The sequence below is a fragment of the Cryptotermes secundus genome, unplaced genomic scaffold, assembly GCF_002891405.2.
Source record: "Cryptotermes secundus unplaced genomic scaffold, Csec_1.0 scaffold163, whole genome shotgun sequence".
Lineage (NCBI taxonomy): Eukaryota > Metazoa > Arthropoda > Insecta > Blattodea > Kalotermitidae > Cryptotermes > Cryptotermes secundus.
Window position 1 is genome coordinate 444412 of NW_019730105.1, and position 16770 is coordinate 461181.

At 44.4% G+C, this 16770-nt stretch overlaps 1 protein-coding gene across 2 annotated transcripts in view; it reads left to right on the forward strand.

Moving 5' to 3' along the window:
* LOC111866034 (solute carrier family 12 member 4) overlaps nt 1–16770 on the forward strand; it is a 306831-nt gene that overhangs the window by 79542 nt on the left and 210519 nt on the right. The window lies entirely within an intron of this gene.

Genomic DNA, 16770 nt, shown 5'->3' on the forward strand with positions numbered 1-16770 from the left:
ACTCCAAATATCACTGTAACTAAAACACACATAAAGTATTCTGTGTTTTCACTAGACGTTTCCTGGTAACGGCTTCTAACGGAGATTCTTCAGCTTCTGTGCTAATTACACCGACTAAGTCTTCTCGTCACAGACTTCCTTACAGTTCACTCACTGCTTCAGCTAATTTCCAGGCTGGCGGCCATTTCACACAAACCTCCACATCTTCTCTTCACAGCCTGACTTTCAACTGAGCACTGAAATCGTTGCTCTAAACATTCCAGGTTATAACATCTCGGCACTGGACACACGGAAAACACCATTCTTCTGTTGCTGTTCAGTCGTTGCTTATTAATAATCTACTTCATAGCAAATGACGTTCCGTTGTTTGTTTAGCGGCCGTTAACGAATGTTGTTTCGGAGCCGTTCCCTAGCAACGGCTCTTTCTCTGGCTCCATAGTTCTTGCTGTGAGCAAACATGCCACAATATTGTTCACGATTCAGTTTTCATTTATTTCCATATCACACTTGATTCACAATTACATATTCAAAGAACGCCATTGAGTCCTCAGGCCACAGCCATATTCGGTTTTTTTTAATTAAAAGAATGTGAATTCTGTGGTCTGTTTTCTATTTGTGCCTCAAAAATTAATTTCATTTGAGTGAGAAATGTTGAATTCCTGACAATGAACCAATTCTTTTGATTTACGTATATCGCTGTTATTCTTTTAGTACTGTGTTTGGCCGCTCGTGGCGTAGTTGTCTGTCCCCCTGGCTGATACTGCTGTCTCCAGTGAGCCGTCATTGCAAATATTCTGTGGAAATTTCAGCGCAAGAACTACCCAACTGACGATGTCGGCTTTAGACCTCTCGCACCGGTGACTATGAAACATTATTTTCTGATATGTGACATCATCTAAGTTCACGGACGTTTCGGAGGAATATACTTCACAATTTTATTAATGCTAGTGGGGTGGGATTAAGTCCCTTGTACTGCGGCCACTTCCTGCCTATTGCACCAGCCCCAGATGATAGGTGAGGGTGATTGTGGAGCAATTGGTGGAATGAAGATTGGCAAGGGAAACCGAAGTACTCGGAGTAAACTTGCCCCAACGCCACTTTGTCCACCACAAATCCCACTTGACCAGACCCGGGATCGAACCCGGGCCGCCGCGGTGGGAAGCCAGCCACTAACCGCTTGAGCTGTGGCGCAGCCTACTTCACAATTAGTATCGAAAATTAAACCATGCAGTTAGCGAGCAGGAAGCAGGCGACGTGATGAACAAAGATTTTCTGAACACGCGAAGATTACCGAAGCATCTTCTTCTTCTTCACTTGTTCGTTTTCTTCTTTTCCTTGTCACTCTCACAACATGTTTCGGCCGTGCATGGCCGCATATGGCAAGTTGCATTGTTGACGGAAGTATAGTTTGTGAAGAATATATTAATGCAACAGGATCCTTAAATACAATATTAGAAATATTTTTTCTTGATGAAAATTAAACGAACCTATGTTCCGTATCATATCTCATGTATATAAATGTATAAAAAGTAAAGCTAACCCCGTACCAGGCCGTGGAGGCCCATAGGGTTGTGAGACGTTGAGGGTCCCACATTATCTAGACAATCGGCTCAAAGATGGCGGTAAGGTTGTCAGTCTTACGCGCCGGCCGCGCTTTACTCCCCAGGAAAATTATTTAATTAATTCCTGGACTCATTTCTGTTAGAGGCTGAATCGACCCCAGGGCCATAGTGCGGCTAGAAGGATTGGGTCAATTGAAAAAAAAAATCCAATGACCTCATCTGGATTTGAACCCCACGACCTTCCGGCTTGTAGCATAGTCCCTCAACCAACTACAAGTATATTTAAAATCTAATTTTACATTGTAACATATCTGCTTTTCTGAGCTTGAAGAGTTCTGTCTTCTGGGATATAACACTGTATAGCTACTGGCTACGGTCCAGAGTTCAAGTCCCGGTTGGTTCAATAATTTTATCTTGACGTCGTCCAGACCGGCTCTGGGGCCCACCCAGCATACTATTCAATGGGTATTGGCGGCTCTTTCGCCGGGAGTAATGCGGCCGGGGCACAGAGCTGACCACTCACCTCCAACAAGTGCCGAGGTCAAGAAAATATGGATCTATTCATCCACTCCCCCATACGCCTTCATGACGTAGCGCTTAGTAAGTTAAGCACAGGGCCAACTTTGCTTTTTTTATGTATTATACCGTTGTAGGTAAATATGCCCTTGCCCAAGGGTCCCTCCACATCTTCAGTCTCTTAAACTGTTGAATCTGATGAAGAAATGTAGTAACAAAACAGGCAGCTTTACGCAGTAGTTGATACAGCGTCATTAAGAACCTATTTAGAAAATGTGTTTAGACCTTGCTCTTATACAGGGCGTTCAATCAAGAAGGAAACTTCGCAACACCGCTGACCGGGCCCACTTTTCCTCACAGATTGCTGCTGTAACTGTAACGGCGCTAATGACTCGTTCTGCTATCAGCAGTTACAGCAGCAATCTGTGAGGAATGTTGGGCCGGGTCAGCGGTGTTGCGAAGTTTCCTCCTTAACTGAACGCCCTGTATAAGAGCACTGCCTCAAATAATCAGTTGTTCACCCCATATCAGATTCTGGGAAATCCGTGCTGCTTCGGTTTGTGCGGAGGGATAAGCTTTGATGCCTTCTGAACCGCGCAGACACGTGCCACTGACTTGCTCCAGTTTGCTATATTTACAGTGACACACGCAATTGAATGCCCTACCAACACGCTTAATAACAGAGTCTGTGATCTCTCAAGGACGTCGTTGCTCTGCCCTGAGTGGTTATAAAGTTCAACCCTTATTCCTCCACAGATGGTTGTTGTATGTCTCTTAGATACACATCTTGCAGTATCTTACTGATGCTGCTTCAGAGTGTGGTAACACAGTGGCCAGTAGAGCTCTGCAAGCTTTGGTTGAATGTAGTACTAGTTCTACTCGTATAGCGACAAGATGGACAGCCGGGGCTCGATTGCTGGTAAGGGCAACAGATTTTTGTTCTCACAGCGTTCAGACCGGCTCTAGAACCAACCTAGACTCCTCTAAAATGGGTACCGAGGGTTCTTTCCCCCGAGAGTAAAGTGATTGGTGTGTGAAGCTTACAATTCCGTCTAGTTTCGAGGTCAAGAATGGTAGAGCTGTTACCTTTTACGAATTGTTAAATAAAATTTCAGGACCCCACACTCTGTAGTGTTGCTTAGAATTAAGAATGTCTTCTGATACATGTACACTAGAAATTTACCAGTGTTTCGGAGGAACGTACTGCTTCCATCTTCAGGGTCGAGGAGTAAACCAAGCAATCAACCAGCAGGAAACAAACCATAGGCAAAAGGAAACCGGCGCAGATGTAGGCATAAGAAAGGGCGCTTACAGAACCCATAGAAACAAGAAGAGTAACTACTGTTGCGCGTACAGAAGATGAGAGATGGAAGGAGGCGGGAGTAGAGCGGTCTGATTGCTCAACGCGAGGTACAGGTGACCGCGGAGACCAACAGTGGCTGGAGGTGGGTGGGGGGATGTAGGATGTAGCGGGCCGCTCCATAACTCAAGCGGTTAGTCGCTGGCATCCCACCGCGCCGGAACGGGTTCGATACCGGGTCTGGTCAAGTGGGATTTGTGGTGGACAAAGTGGCGCTGGGGCAGGTTTTCTCCGAGTACTTCGGTTTCCCCTGCCAATCTTCATTCCACCAATTGCTCCACAATAACCCTCACCTATCATCTGGGGCTGGTACAATAGGCCAGAAATGGCCCCAGTACAAGGGACTTGGTCCCAACCCACTAGCAATAAAAAAAAAGAGATCCGGCAGGTGGGTGCCCTGGAAAGGGCAATGTGCGTGGGACAGATGACCAGGAGAATATATCCCACAATGAGAAATCCTACATGAAAGGATACACGCGTTCTATCATGTGCAGTGTCGTTCAGGCTAGAGTTCTGCACATGCGGTACATTCACAGGAAATTAAAGTTCAATACCGTTGTGTACGTAAAACATTTAACAAAAATTCATTGATTTTCACCGTTCTTTGGCGGTAACGATACAGTGAATTTATTTTTTCTTATAGAATGAGGGAATTTGAATACAAATAATAGCAAGAGGTGAGCCGGGGTAGCGTAGTCAGTATAGCGACTGCCTACAGGCTGGACGACCGAGGGATCGGAGTTCGAGTCCCGGTAGGGTCACGAATTTTCTGTTCTCCACATCGTACAGACCGGCTCTGGGGCTCACCCAGCCTCCTATCAAATCGGTACCGTGATAAAGCGGTCGTGGCGTGAAGGTAGCCACTCTCTTCCAGCTAGTGCTGAGGGCAAGTAAATGTGAATCTATACATCCACTTGCAAAGAGGCACCCGGTAGCGCTGTTTGGTTGAGGCACTATGCCACAAGTCGGAAGGTTACGGGTTCGAGTCCCGATGAGGTAGGATTTTTTTTTTCAATTTACCTAATCCTTCCAGTCGCACTATGGCCCTAGGGTCGACTCAACCTTTAACAGAAGTGCGTATAAGAAATCTTCCTGGGGGTAAAGGTAGCCGGCGCGTAGGGCTGACCATACACCATCTATGAACCGATTGTCTGGAGGAAATGTGGGAGCCTCGACTTCTTACAACCCTATGGGCCTTCACGGCTTCTTACATGAGAGCCTCGATTAAAGACCGCCAGATATTTATAACAGCAGGTGAAAATTTAGGTACAATATGTAACGGTATATCGGCACAGAAATGTGGTTCCTATGTGACGTCATACATTGTCAGTGCATTGCGTTTTGCATATGACCCCTTACCCCGATAAAACATGGCGGTGGCCTTTGGGAAACGATTTTTTATTTTTAAGCAGCCCATTTGAAGTAACGTTTTCTCTTCTAAGAAATCCACACCGAAGCTCAAGCTCGTCCCTAGAGGGCAGTTAATATCAACGTTGATGAAATGTTGCCTCCGTGGTAGAGTCATACAGTAGACTTCTTCCGTAAGTTAGCGTGAAGCCATTTCCTATCTGCTGAAAGCCATTACGAAGTGTGTAGGTTACTATACAGAGTGTAACTTAAAGGCGGATGGGTAGAGGAGGACCTACAGGATGGCCTCCACGCTCGCCTGACTTCAATCCTCTGGATGTTTACCTGTGGGGGCATCTAAAGACCCTTGTGTATGCATTTCCTATTGACACGAAGAGACACATCGCACTGCGCATGCCTGTCAGACTATCCGCAACTGCCCCGCCATCTTTGAACGGATGCGGCGGTCCATGAACAGACGTGTCGAGGCGTGCATTGAATCTCACGGAGGACATTTTGAGCATTTATTTTAAGTAAATTCTTTCATGTGTAACTCACAAATTAAATGTTTCCGGACACATGTTGATATGGTATGTGGAACTAATGCCCAAAATTTGTCTGCACCTTTCAGTCACACTCTGTATATGAATTGTTTCTGACTTTTCTTTACGTCATGAATTAGGCAGTATTTGCCTGTTCAGGCTTCACTCATCCTTTCCTTCAGCGTTAAGAATTTGGGACGAGTGACATACTTTCAGCCTTCATTTTAAATTTTCGAAATTAAACAGCCTTCAGTATTCTAGGGCAACCTGTATTTGGGTAAACCGGAAATGTGGCCGAATATAGTACTTACGTGCATTTTGCCTTCGATGTGGTATTCCAGTGCTGAGGAGTTTCTTGTATTGTAGGGTAAATGTAGGATATTGCTTGAATATATTAGAAGTGTAGGTCACATGCACAGATGTGGGCGCAACAGCGCTCTCACGCGGAAAACAGTGAACCTCCTATTTAGTGTGACATGCCGTCTGTCAACCGGAAAATTGAATATATGTTCTGAATTATTAATAGTAAAGCAGTCTTATCTGATGTGATAGTATCTTGGTCTTCCTAGTGGTCTCTTTCCTTCTGGCTTTCACACCAACATCCAATATGCATTCTTCTTCTCCCAATTCGTGCTACATACCCTGCTCAACTCATGCTCCTTGACTTGATCATTCTAATTAGGCGAACGGTACAAGTTATGAAGTTCCTCAGTATGGAGTTCGAGCCCAACCTCCTGTCACTTCATGTCTCTTCGGCCAAATATTCTCCTCAACACCCTGCACTCAAACACCCTCACAAAGTTTCACACCCATGCAGAACCATAGGCAAATTATAGTTCGGTATATTCTATTTTTATTGCTAGTGGGGTGGGACTAAGTTCCCTGTACTGCGGCCACTTCTGGGCTATTGTACCAGCCCCAGGTGATAGGTGAGGGTGACTGTGGAGCAATTGGTGGAATGAAGATTGGCAGGGGAAATCGAAGTATTTGGAGAAAACCCGCCCCAGCGCCACTTTGTCCACCACAAATCCCACTTGACCAGACCCGGGATCGAACCCGGGCCCCCGTGGTGGGAAGCCAGCGACTAACCACTTGAGCTATGGCGCGGCCTCCATGTATTCTAACTGGCGGTATGTGACGCTTTGTTACCTGCTGTGTCATTGGTGCGTTTGAGCCTTCTCGAAACCCAGGAACGCAGCAACTTACACTGTAATTAGTGTAGAAGCCTTTACAGGGGCAATAATTTTATCTTGGCTTCTGCCTGAGACTTCAAACGTAAGGCTGTAAACAAGTCTTACAGGTTATGGGATTAAACCCATCACAGGATACCAAACAAAGGCGTGCCCTTATTGCACGATGTCCAACTTGTGACGCAGAAAACGTCGCCATTAACAGGCTACCATTTTTCCTGGAATTTATGTGCCCATAAATTCAGTAGTCATTATTTTTATTATCATCATGTATAATTGAGACAAGTACGAACTTCTGGGTTGTAATGCCATGTATTTTGGAGAAGTCAAGACCTTTCGGAGGAATATAACTTTTCCATCTTCAGGGACGAAGAGTCCGCTAGCCAAGAAACAATGATAATCATTCAGATCAGCTTGCTAGCTGTTTATACTGGTTTCTCTCCGTGTAATTCTGATAGAGACCGACGTTTCGGAGGAACATATCGCTCTTATCTTCAGGCTCCAGCCGCACTATGGGCCAGGGGTCGACTCAGCCTTTAACAGAAATGAGTACCAGGATTATTCCTGGGGGTAAAGAGCGGCCGGCGCTTAAGATTGACAACCTCACCGCCATCTGTGAGCCGATTGTCTAAAGAAAATGTGAGAGCCTCGACGTCTCACAACTGTATGGGCCTTCACGTTCTGTTACAGGGATAGATTTAGTTTTTGTAAGAGAGAAGTATGTATCATATGCCCTTTTTGCATTCCCTTTGTTTTCCTTTTCCCTGTGCCTGTTGGTTTCTCGCGCTCCGTTGCATGCCCGTTCGTATATGCAGTATTTTTCTTCTGGCTTTTCCGAGAGCATGAACACCTTACCAATATTTTATGTAGGATGTTTTGCCCTCTTCTTTGCAGCTCCGCTAATGTGGGGCTCACGCGGGGGAGCTAAGCTTGTAGAAAGGGGTTTACAGTGCGTTGGATATGTAACTCTGAGGATAAAGACAAGATTGGCTTAAGGAATTCTGGTAGGGGGAAAATCCTCTTCGAAAGTAGCTACTCGAAACTGAATGAGGGGAGGGTAGCATGAAGACTCATCGCGAAGAGCGGGCGTTTCCGGCACTTTGGTTCAGGGGTGGACAAAACCCGGTTCGCGGGCCGAAGCTGTCACGCTCGGTGTTCAACTCTTATTCATATAGCTGAGTAAGGACACTATTGTTGCTAGAGCTATCTACCGGCGGAATTAGTACTGTCTAAACCCAGCGCATGCGCACTCATAATCTCACGTAACACCATTAAGGTTTACTGTACATAGAGACATATCGACTTATTTTAATGTTAGCCTCTTTTCCTTCTTTTGAAAAAAAAATAAACGGCTTATGATATCACCATGCTGTCTGTCAGTATATCCATCTGTGACTGTTCACCTGTCTGCTTCACTCTCTTAATTATTGAGGCTTATGAGATCAGCTTGTCTGTGTGTCTGGGTCTTTTGCTTATTTCTCCGTTTTCTGTGCATTCGGCGTCATATGAAAAGAAAGTAGGCGATTATTCTTCCCAGAACTTCTTATATTTTGTTGTTTTCTATCAGGTATATACACGTATTCCCATCCTTATGATGTACTGTTAAGGACATAGCAGATTTAATGTCAGATGCTACATGGATTCTCCTGCGAAACAGTCTCTAGTCTGCTGTCGTAAAATTTTCTCTTCCTTATAAACGCAAAAGATTTTTCTTAGAAAAGATTCTGAATATTTAATTCCAATAAATCAGCCTGTGTGCAGTATTACTCGTACAAGACAACGCGAAAACTACGCTAGAAATAATGCCAAACCGTCAAACTGAGTTCTTGAGCATGGCTCATAACATATGTGGCAGCTGGTTTCGATATATTGACGTCTCATGCAAATTGCAAGCAGCTGCTGTATAAAGTAGATGCATTACAACTTGGCTTAAATTCATTTAACGTGCGTCGCAACTCAACAAAACTTCCCCGTTTCGTTGAATGAACCATAAACAGAAATTCCACGTATGCAAATGGGGATTTCATGAGAACTGGCTACTGACAACTACATTAAGGAGCCTGTCTCGGACGTTAGTTACCTGACTTAACCCTTCGACCTTGAAGATGGAGTCAATACGTTTCCGATAGTAAGTGGTTAGTAAACTGTAAAGTAAAACACGTCAAAAATGTCTTCATAACTCCGTGGTCTGTAGTCCGCAAGCGAACTATACCGACCGAGAGACCGCCGTTTGTCGACGAAGTTAGTGCCAAATTTTGCGGATAGGGGGTGTCACATGATCAGCGCAACGGATCCCCAAGGCCCGTTAATTTCGGCTTTCTAGACCGTAGCCGCTATTTCCTTGAAATAGCTCCTCAGTTATCCTCACGAGGCTGAGTAGGCCCCGTTCCAGACACACTACTTCTCAGAAAATCTTGTAACGCCGGGAATCGAACGTGACTTTCTGATTTAATTAAAACTGTTCGAACTGAGGCCCTAAATATTCAGTGCTCAACTCACGACGCTCTGACTGGCAGGTTTAAATCTGAACTTTCCATTTTAAACGAGAGAATATTTTAGGTTAACTGACTTTTGGGCCACTCTGTATATGAGGCTACATATAGCTCTTGTGTCATCATATTAGTTTGATTTTTATGTTAGCGAGCACTTGTGGAAGATGGAAGTTGTGAAAGAATGTATGCTTGAGTCTATATTACAATGACCTTAACCGAAGAAATTCCTCTAGACAGGAACACCGGGTAGTGAATATTTATATCCTGGACAATATACTTCACCTGGACATTCGGTATGTTTCTCTGTCCTGCTGTAAACGTATCCCTCTGTTGTTTACGTTACTTAGTTATGTCCGTCCGTACAGAAGGCTGATGTACAGTTAACTGTCTGGGCCGAACTACTCAACGCCCTCAGATCTGATCACTTACGTGATTGTCTCGTTCGCAGGTCGTGAAACGCTAATGCCGTGTCTACTGCAGTAAAATAAAAAGCCACTTGCCGTGTCTAGGAGAGCACGTAGTAAAGTGCGTTCTGATACATAAACAAACCAATGAAACAGACGCAAAGAAAGGCACAGACGAGTTAGGAAATTCAATACGTTTGTGTTCCATTTAGTGTGACCAGATTTTAGTGTATTTCCTTATTAAAAAAATAAAAGGAGGCTTATGAGATCACCTTGCCATTTATTGTCAATAATCTTCGACTTGAATTTCAGGAGGCTCTTTCAAGTCTCTCTCACAGTCAGAGTTACTTTACGACTGGCGGTTTACCGCCAAACAGTTCATCTTGGCGACAAGCCCCTTGAGACTCATGACCAGCATTTTTTCAACTGATCCCTTAGGGTGATAGACCTTATGTAACATCCTCTCTGGTGAGAGGACGGGTCTGTAGTGTACAATTGCTGTTGGCTTTCACCAGCGCAGTCATTCTCAGGTCAAAGTCCCGCATGACTCATGAACAAATTTTACTGTCTCAGATTCGAGACTCCCCCTCCCCCAACTTGGAGGACCAGGTCCCCGTATTTTTAACGCCCAAGATCAGGGTTGCCTAATTATACCCCCACGCACTGTGTACCCTTTCGTCCCCTCCTACGACTCACAGGGCTACGATAATATCTTCGTTATATAGCCTCGGGGCGTACCCAAGAGAAAACAGCGTTTCCATCGTTAAGGCTTAAAATGTTTCGATTGTTGCTTACGTATTCATTTCCGCGGGAACCTGTTTACTGAGACGTTGCCTAGCTGGGAACATATACTCTGGCTCCGCTATTCCGGCTTTCAGGCGCCTTGTCACAGTACTATGAAACGCACACACAAGTTTGTCTCTAGTTATCACCTCATCTGTGTCAACACCGCACGGGAATTCCCTTCTCCGCAATAGTTGTTGACTTTTGTTTGAACCTCAGTGCTCTGAGGTATGACGTTGTTTAGTTTCGTCGTACTTTCCGCTGAAGGATGTTGGGAAGGAGACGGGTGTTGTGCTGCATTTCCTGTCGATATTTCTGTCCCTTCTGTGCACAGATCTGAGATTGTTGCCTCGTGAATTCCACCGCGTTCCGTTTGAGTCGCTCTTGTGAGACAGGAGTACACAGACCGCTGAAGCTTGAGGTTTGCCCGGCCTGCCAGTAGTTCGTGAGGACCCCAGCGCCCGCTGTCGGCATACCCACAAGGTACAGTTATGCTTGCGCTCATTCTGACTGTCCAGACTGAGTAGAATCCTCCTGCCCTTACACCTGATGGTAGAAACGGAACTAGTTCCCGAAACGTCTTTTTACCTTCTTATATAATTTTGTCTGTACTTCTGTATGGATGTGAAACTTGGTCTCTGACATTTAAGGAGGGACAGAGCCGATCACAGTGGCCTCACGGCATGAACTGTCTTCGCTGTCTCGAACCCGGGAATCATGGGTTCGAATGCTACGCAAGACATTGATGCCTGTGTGCGGTTATTGCGTGTCTGTGATGTTCGCTGTGTAGGTAGCGGCCTTGCATGGGGCTGAGCCACCGTCCAAGGGGTCCTGCCGTGTGTGTGTATGTTTAATAAGCTGAAAAACCGGCCAAGGTCCAAATGAAGATCTGTAGAGGCAAGATAAATAGATGGATGGAGAACAGGGTGTTGAGGAGAATATTTGGATTTGAGGGCCAAATATAATGATTTTATTTTGAACACCTTTCATCCGGACACTTCGTATGTTCTGCAAGTGTAAATTCTAACAGCGATATAGTACGCATGTCCTTCTCACCTTGTGACAGAACTCCAGCAGGAGTACGTCCATGTTCTTACATTTTGCAGCTCCAAGCTCAGACAGCAGCATGAAACTCGTAACAGTCCAACTGTAGTTACTATAGGATTCTGACGATGGTGTATAACACACTGATATGTTGGGTTTTTGGGCTTTATCCATCGTCCTGGTTTTTAAGATAACAAATAAGAACACGACGTTTCGGAAACTGGATCTGTTTCCGTCCTCAGGTGAAGGAAAAACACATATTCAGTTGGGTCCGTTAGAAAGAGCTAGCCTCAATCACTGGTGATTGAGGCTGATTGAGGCTAGCTCTTTCTAACGGACCCAACTGAATAGGTGTTTTTCCTTCACCTGAGGACGGAAACAGATCCAGTTTCCGAAACGTCGTGTTCTTATTTGTTATCTTAAAAACCAGGACGATGGATAAAGTCCAAAAACCCAACATATCTGTGAGTCCAACTGTAGTCAGTAAATAATGTAGGAACTAATGCTTTGAATTCCTGTCCGAATGTTTGTTAAATTCCGCCGGAAACACCCCTCAAGAATTCATGTATTCTGATCAGTCTAATTTGTTTGTGTAAGCCCTCTGATCTGAATTGCAACTTGTGAGTGTAATTTACATGGTAGAGGATCTTTGAGGTAAAGTGGTAAAGTGGTTTACCAGACGCTGTCTCCTCTGAAACCAATGGAAATTTAACACTAAAGCTCACATTAACACAGACTTAAAATTCGGAGCCAGGGCACCTATTCTGCGATTGCATATTTCGTGTTGGTTTTTAGATGCGCATGAAATACAGACAGCTGTAGTCTGATTTTGCTGGCGTGAAACTCGACGAAGCATGTAGCTAATGTGATAAAGGGAGATATATCATATATATATAATTTTTTTCAAGCATTTGCTTCTTTATTATCTTTTGTCGAAACATCTTCCTCAGCATTTGGATCTGTTCTTTCCGTAGAGTGAGAGACCAAATTTTACACATACAAAAATGGTAGCGTATTTGGTAGAGGCACTGTGCTACAAGCCGGAAGTTCGCGGGTTCGATTCTCAATGCGTTTACTGTATCTTTTACTTGACTTACTCCTGCCAGCGCAATACGGCCGTGGGGTCGACTCAGCCTCTAACAGAAATCAGTACCAGGAATCTTCCTGGGGGGTAAAGGGCGGCCGGAACGTAATGCTCACAACCTCGCCGCCATCTGTGAGCCAATTGTGTAGAAAATGTGGAAGCCTCGACGTCTCACAACCCTATGGGCCTCCATGGCCTGTTACAAGGATGCCTTTACCTTAACTTAAAAGTATCTCAGGTAACCAAGACTTTTCCTGGATGTTTATAGCACAAGAGCGGTCGTTGCGATATTCAAAACAATCCGTCACGTGACTCCAGTCCTCAGCCTACAGTCCTATTTCCTTAACGGTCCATTTTGACATTGGGTTCGATCCAGCGTTCAGGTCTTCGCCGGTAGCAGGGGCCTCGCAGTCTAAGGCATGTAGTATCTTCGCCCAATCAAGCACTAGAATCGTGGGTTCAAATCCCATTCGAGGCATGGATGTCAGTGTTTATTCTATTTGTGTTGTTTTGTGAGCAGGTAGCGACCTTGCGACGAGCTGATCCCCCGTCCAAGGGGTCCTATCGACTGTATGTAGATTAAGAAACTGAAAAGGCGGCCAAGGTCCACAGATGCTATACAGCCATAGATAGATAGACAGAATTATAGCTTTTGCCTTAAATATTCGGCTTTTTAATTACCATAGCGAATAATGTTAACACTTGTGTAACATTACACACACTTCCCTCCATGACACATGGATAGCTTACTTAGTAAGACCATTGTGGTCCAGTGTGTTTTCTCGGAAGCTCGTAACTTAAGCAGCTGCTAGAGGGACAGCTTCAGTCTGTTAACATTTGCATGCTCTCTTCTCCTTCAGTTGTCCCTGTGATCGTGCCCCCCCCCCAACTTTGGGACCACATTTTGTTAACATTACTTCCCCACTACTTTCTTTCCTTGACACTACAGCCCCAGTGGGCCTAGGACTACCTCCAAGAACTTTTCCCTTCACTTACTTCCTCACTACATCCATGAATTAGCTTGGTCCCTTGTCAGTGTTGATCTGAATTAACACAACTGTAATTGCACCCTGCAACCATGACAGCTGTGAGTGGCGTGAAGCCTAGTGCTTCAGGAGATCCTACCCGGCACGCACTTGAAATTGTAAGCTCATTTCTAAAGCATATGTTATCGTTGTTCCATTGTTTCTCAGGCCAATAAAGGGCGGCCGGGGCGTAAGGCTGAGAACCTCACCCCCATCTGTGAGCAGACTGTCTAGATAATGTGGAACCCTCAACGTCTCACAATCCTATGGGCTTTCACGGCCTGTTTAAGGGATAGCTTTACTTTTTAATTTACTTTAACCAAGTATCTTTATACACTTTAACTAGGTAATCTGTGGGAAACCTAGTGAAGGGGCTGTATTGTGTACACGCAGAACGCAGTTAGTGTTTTCGCCTTTTAGTTAACCTACCTAACTTAACCCAACCAAACCCAATGTAGCTTAACAAAGCTTACAGTAACCTAACCCTGCATAACCTAACCTAACCTAAAAGGTTAAAGTTGAGCCTGTGCATAATTAATCGAACACCTCGCCATGAAGGCGTATCGGTGAGTGAAAGTATAGCCTGCTTTAATATTCACATAACCTAAAGCCTATCTACCTACCTACCATGATAATAATAATAATCATCGGGCCCCATACCCCGTGACCTTCACTGATCTCTGAGATGAATATAAATTGTGTCTCTTATAAACTGGAAAAACTGAACTATGAGACCGTTTTTTCTGGTCTTTTATCTAGACGTTCCGAATTTCGGATCACGCAGCTCAACTTTTTTCTTTTTGTAATCATCACGGTTGAGTCGGCTAACCATTGTTCCGGACTGTGACGCAAATCGCCTGTCTTATTGAGTAAATGTTCTGAGATCCCTTTCCTGCTCGTTCTGATAGAAGGTTTAATTTAATCGTTTTCCGTAATGAACCAGTGAATAAACAATAAACTTTGACTATCGTACGGTAAACAGTCCATAGGCAGCCATGTCACTCGTCGTGAACGAACTAGCGCTCCGCGTGGATGATATTTGAACTACTCAGGTGTGTAAAGTGAAGAACTGTGTAGGAGTCTTTTGGATCCAGCTAATGTAATTAGAATGTCTCGCTACTTCGTAAAGAGAACCGTTAGAGTCAAAATTACAAGTAATTACAGCGCCATTGCTAATCTCCACACTTTATAAATCATTGCTGCAACACTAAGGATTCTCCAGCTTGCAGTGTCTTCAACAGCCGTTTGCTGGTAACGGTTTCTAACAGTGGGATTCTTCACTTTGTCGTGCTGACGCAATTCCTGGCTGGCCACCGTCACAACTGAACTAAGTTCTAAACCTGGGCAGCACCATAGCTGAAGCGGTTAGTCGCTGGCTTCCCACCGCTGCAGCCCGGGTTCGATCCCGGGTCTGGTCAAATGGGATTTGTGGTGGACAAAGTGGCGCTGGGGCAGGTTTTCTCCGAGTACTTCGGTTTCCCCTGCCAATCTTCATTCCACCAATTGCTCCACAATCACCCTCACCTATCATCTGGGGCTGGTACAATAGGCCAGAAGTGGCCGCAGTACAAGGGACTTAGCCCCATCCCACTAGCAATAAAAACTAGTTCTAAATTTCGCCCGCGTACAACCTCTCAATGCGGACCATGTGGAAATCGTGTCTATTCCATTGTTGTAGTTCAACTGTTGCATTATTAAGAATGTGCTGCCTAGCAACGGGAACGTGTTTACCGAGCCGTTGCCCACAAGCAGCCATCTTGCGGTCGTTACATAGTAACGGACCTACATGTCACAAAATATTCCTCCGAAACGATGATGAACCTCTATGAATGTAACAGCCACACATCCTAGGCGACGGCACTCTGTGTGGTAATTTTTATAATTTTATCTTTAAATAAGACAATGCTTGAAGTCGAAATAAATTGCTATTATAATAATGTGTCATTGTCATGAAGTTGTATAAAGCGGCCTCTTGTTATAAGTAGAATGTTGTCGACAGACAAGAAAAACAACTTAGAGAAATATATGATGGAGTTAGTTGAATCAGGATGGAGTTGAATGGCGCCCTTCTGTGAAAATTCTAATGAAATATCTGGCCCCATAAAAGCAAGGAATGTGTTAGCCATATGAATAACTACATATTTTATTCCTTTGGTTAATGCTTTCGTTTATACTCCTGCTTTCCATTTCGTCACCTGCGGAGGTAACGGCCGTGGGGTTACTTTTCCTTCAGTCTGTATTTCTTCTTTAGTTCTGCTGGGACTGAAAATGTCGCCTCTATATGTGAGTGTTACAACAGAATTACAAGATTTGTGGCTTGTGTGGAGGATTTAAACGTAACGGCAATATTTTTAAGCCGTGTTGTCACACCAGAATATTATTATAAGCTGTGTGTTCTATAGCACCCTTACCATACCTCACCCCCAGTCCGACTCAACCCCTTTCTTGTGTTTTATTGCCACAAAAATCCAGAGTTTTTTTTTTGTATTAAACGAGGACTCTCGTACAGAGGTTGATGAATTCATCGCTGCTAAACATGTTTATCTGTACGAATGAGCGAAAGGGAGAGAGAGAATCGAGGGTTAAGTAAGTGCGAGAGGGAGGAAAAATGCCGTTTTCGTGGAACCCGAACAAATGTTCATCATGTTTGGAGCTCTTTTTTTAAAATGCCCTGTACTTGGTGCTGTCATGTCCCACGTTACTGATAGTTTCAATTTTGACTTTATCTGGAAGAATATCATGACAAGCGACTGGCATCTTGCGTCGTCATGGACGTCAATCATCTGATTCTGCCTCCAGTGACATTTCTTGAACATTCTGAAAATGAATTTAAATTAAGGATGTTTCATTTCTCCTCTCGGTTTTTAAGGGGGGGGGTATATTTTTTATAGGAACTGACGTCACTAAGAAACATCGAACTATAATCAATGTTGTCGGATGGTGTCGATCCAATGTTGACTGCAGTTACTGAAATTATTGTCTATTAACTTTATAATTTATGACGTTTATGTCAATTTTTTTAGTGGAAATGAAGATAAAGCGTTACGCAGCGTATACACGAGCGCATAAAATGCGTCCGTTGTAACGAACATACTTTGCTGAGGACACCACACAGTTGCAGAATGCGGTGCTTAGTTTTTTTTTGTCTGCAGTGGAGCCAGAAGAAAGCGTAGCATTCGCCTCTCTTGTTTATTTCTACAACGGACGTCACGACGTTCGTTACAACGGACGCATTTTGTGCGCTCCTGTAGACACTGCCTTAAGGTCCCAAAGTCGTACTAGCATATGCCCAGAATTACGTGACGACTCAGTGCTCCTGGTAGTATATGTATATATCCCTTCTTCTCGAAATATCATAATTGGGACTCGAGCATACCCAGTTTTCAGAACGTGTTCCTTCGAATTATTGAGTCTGTGGCGA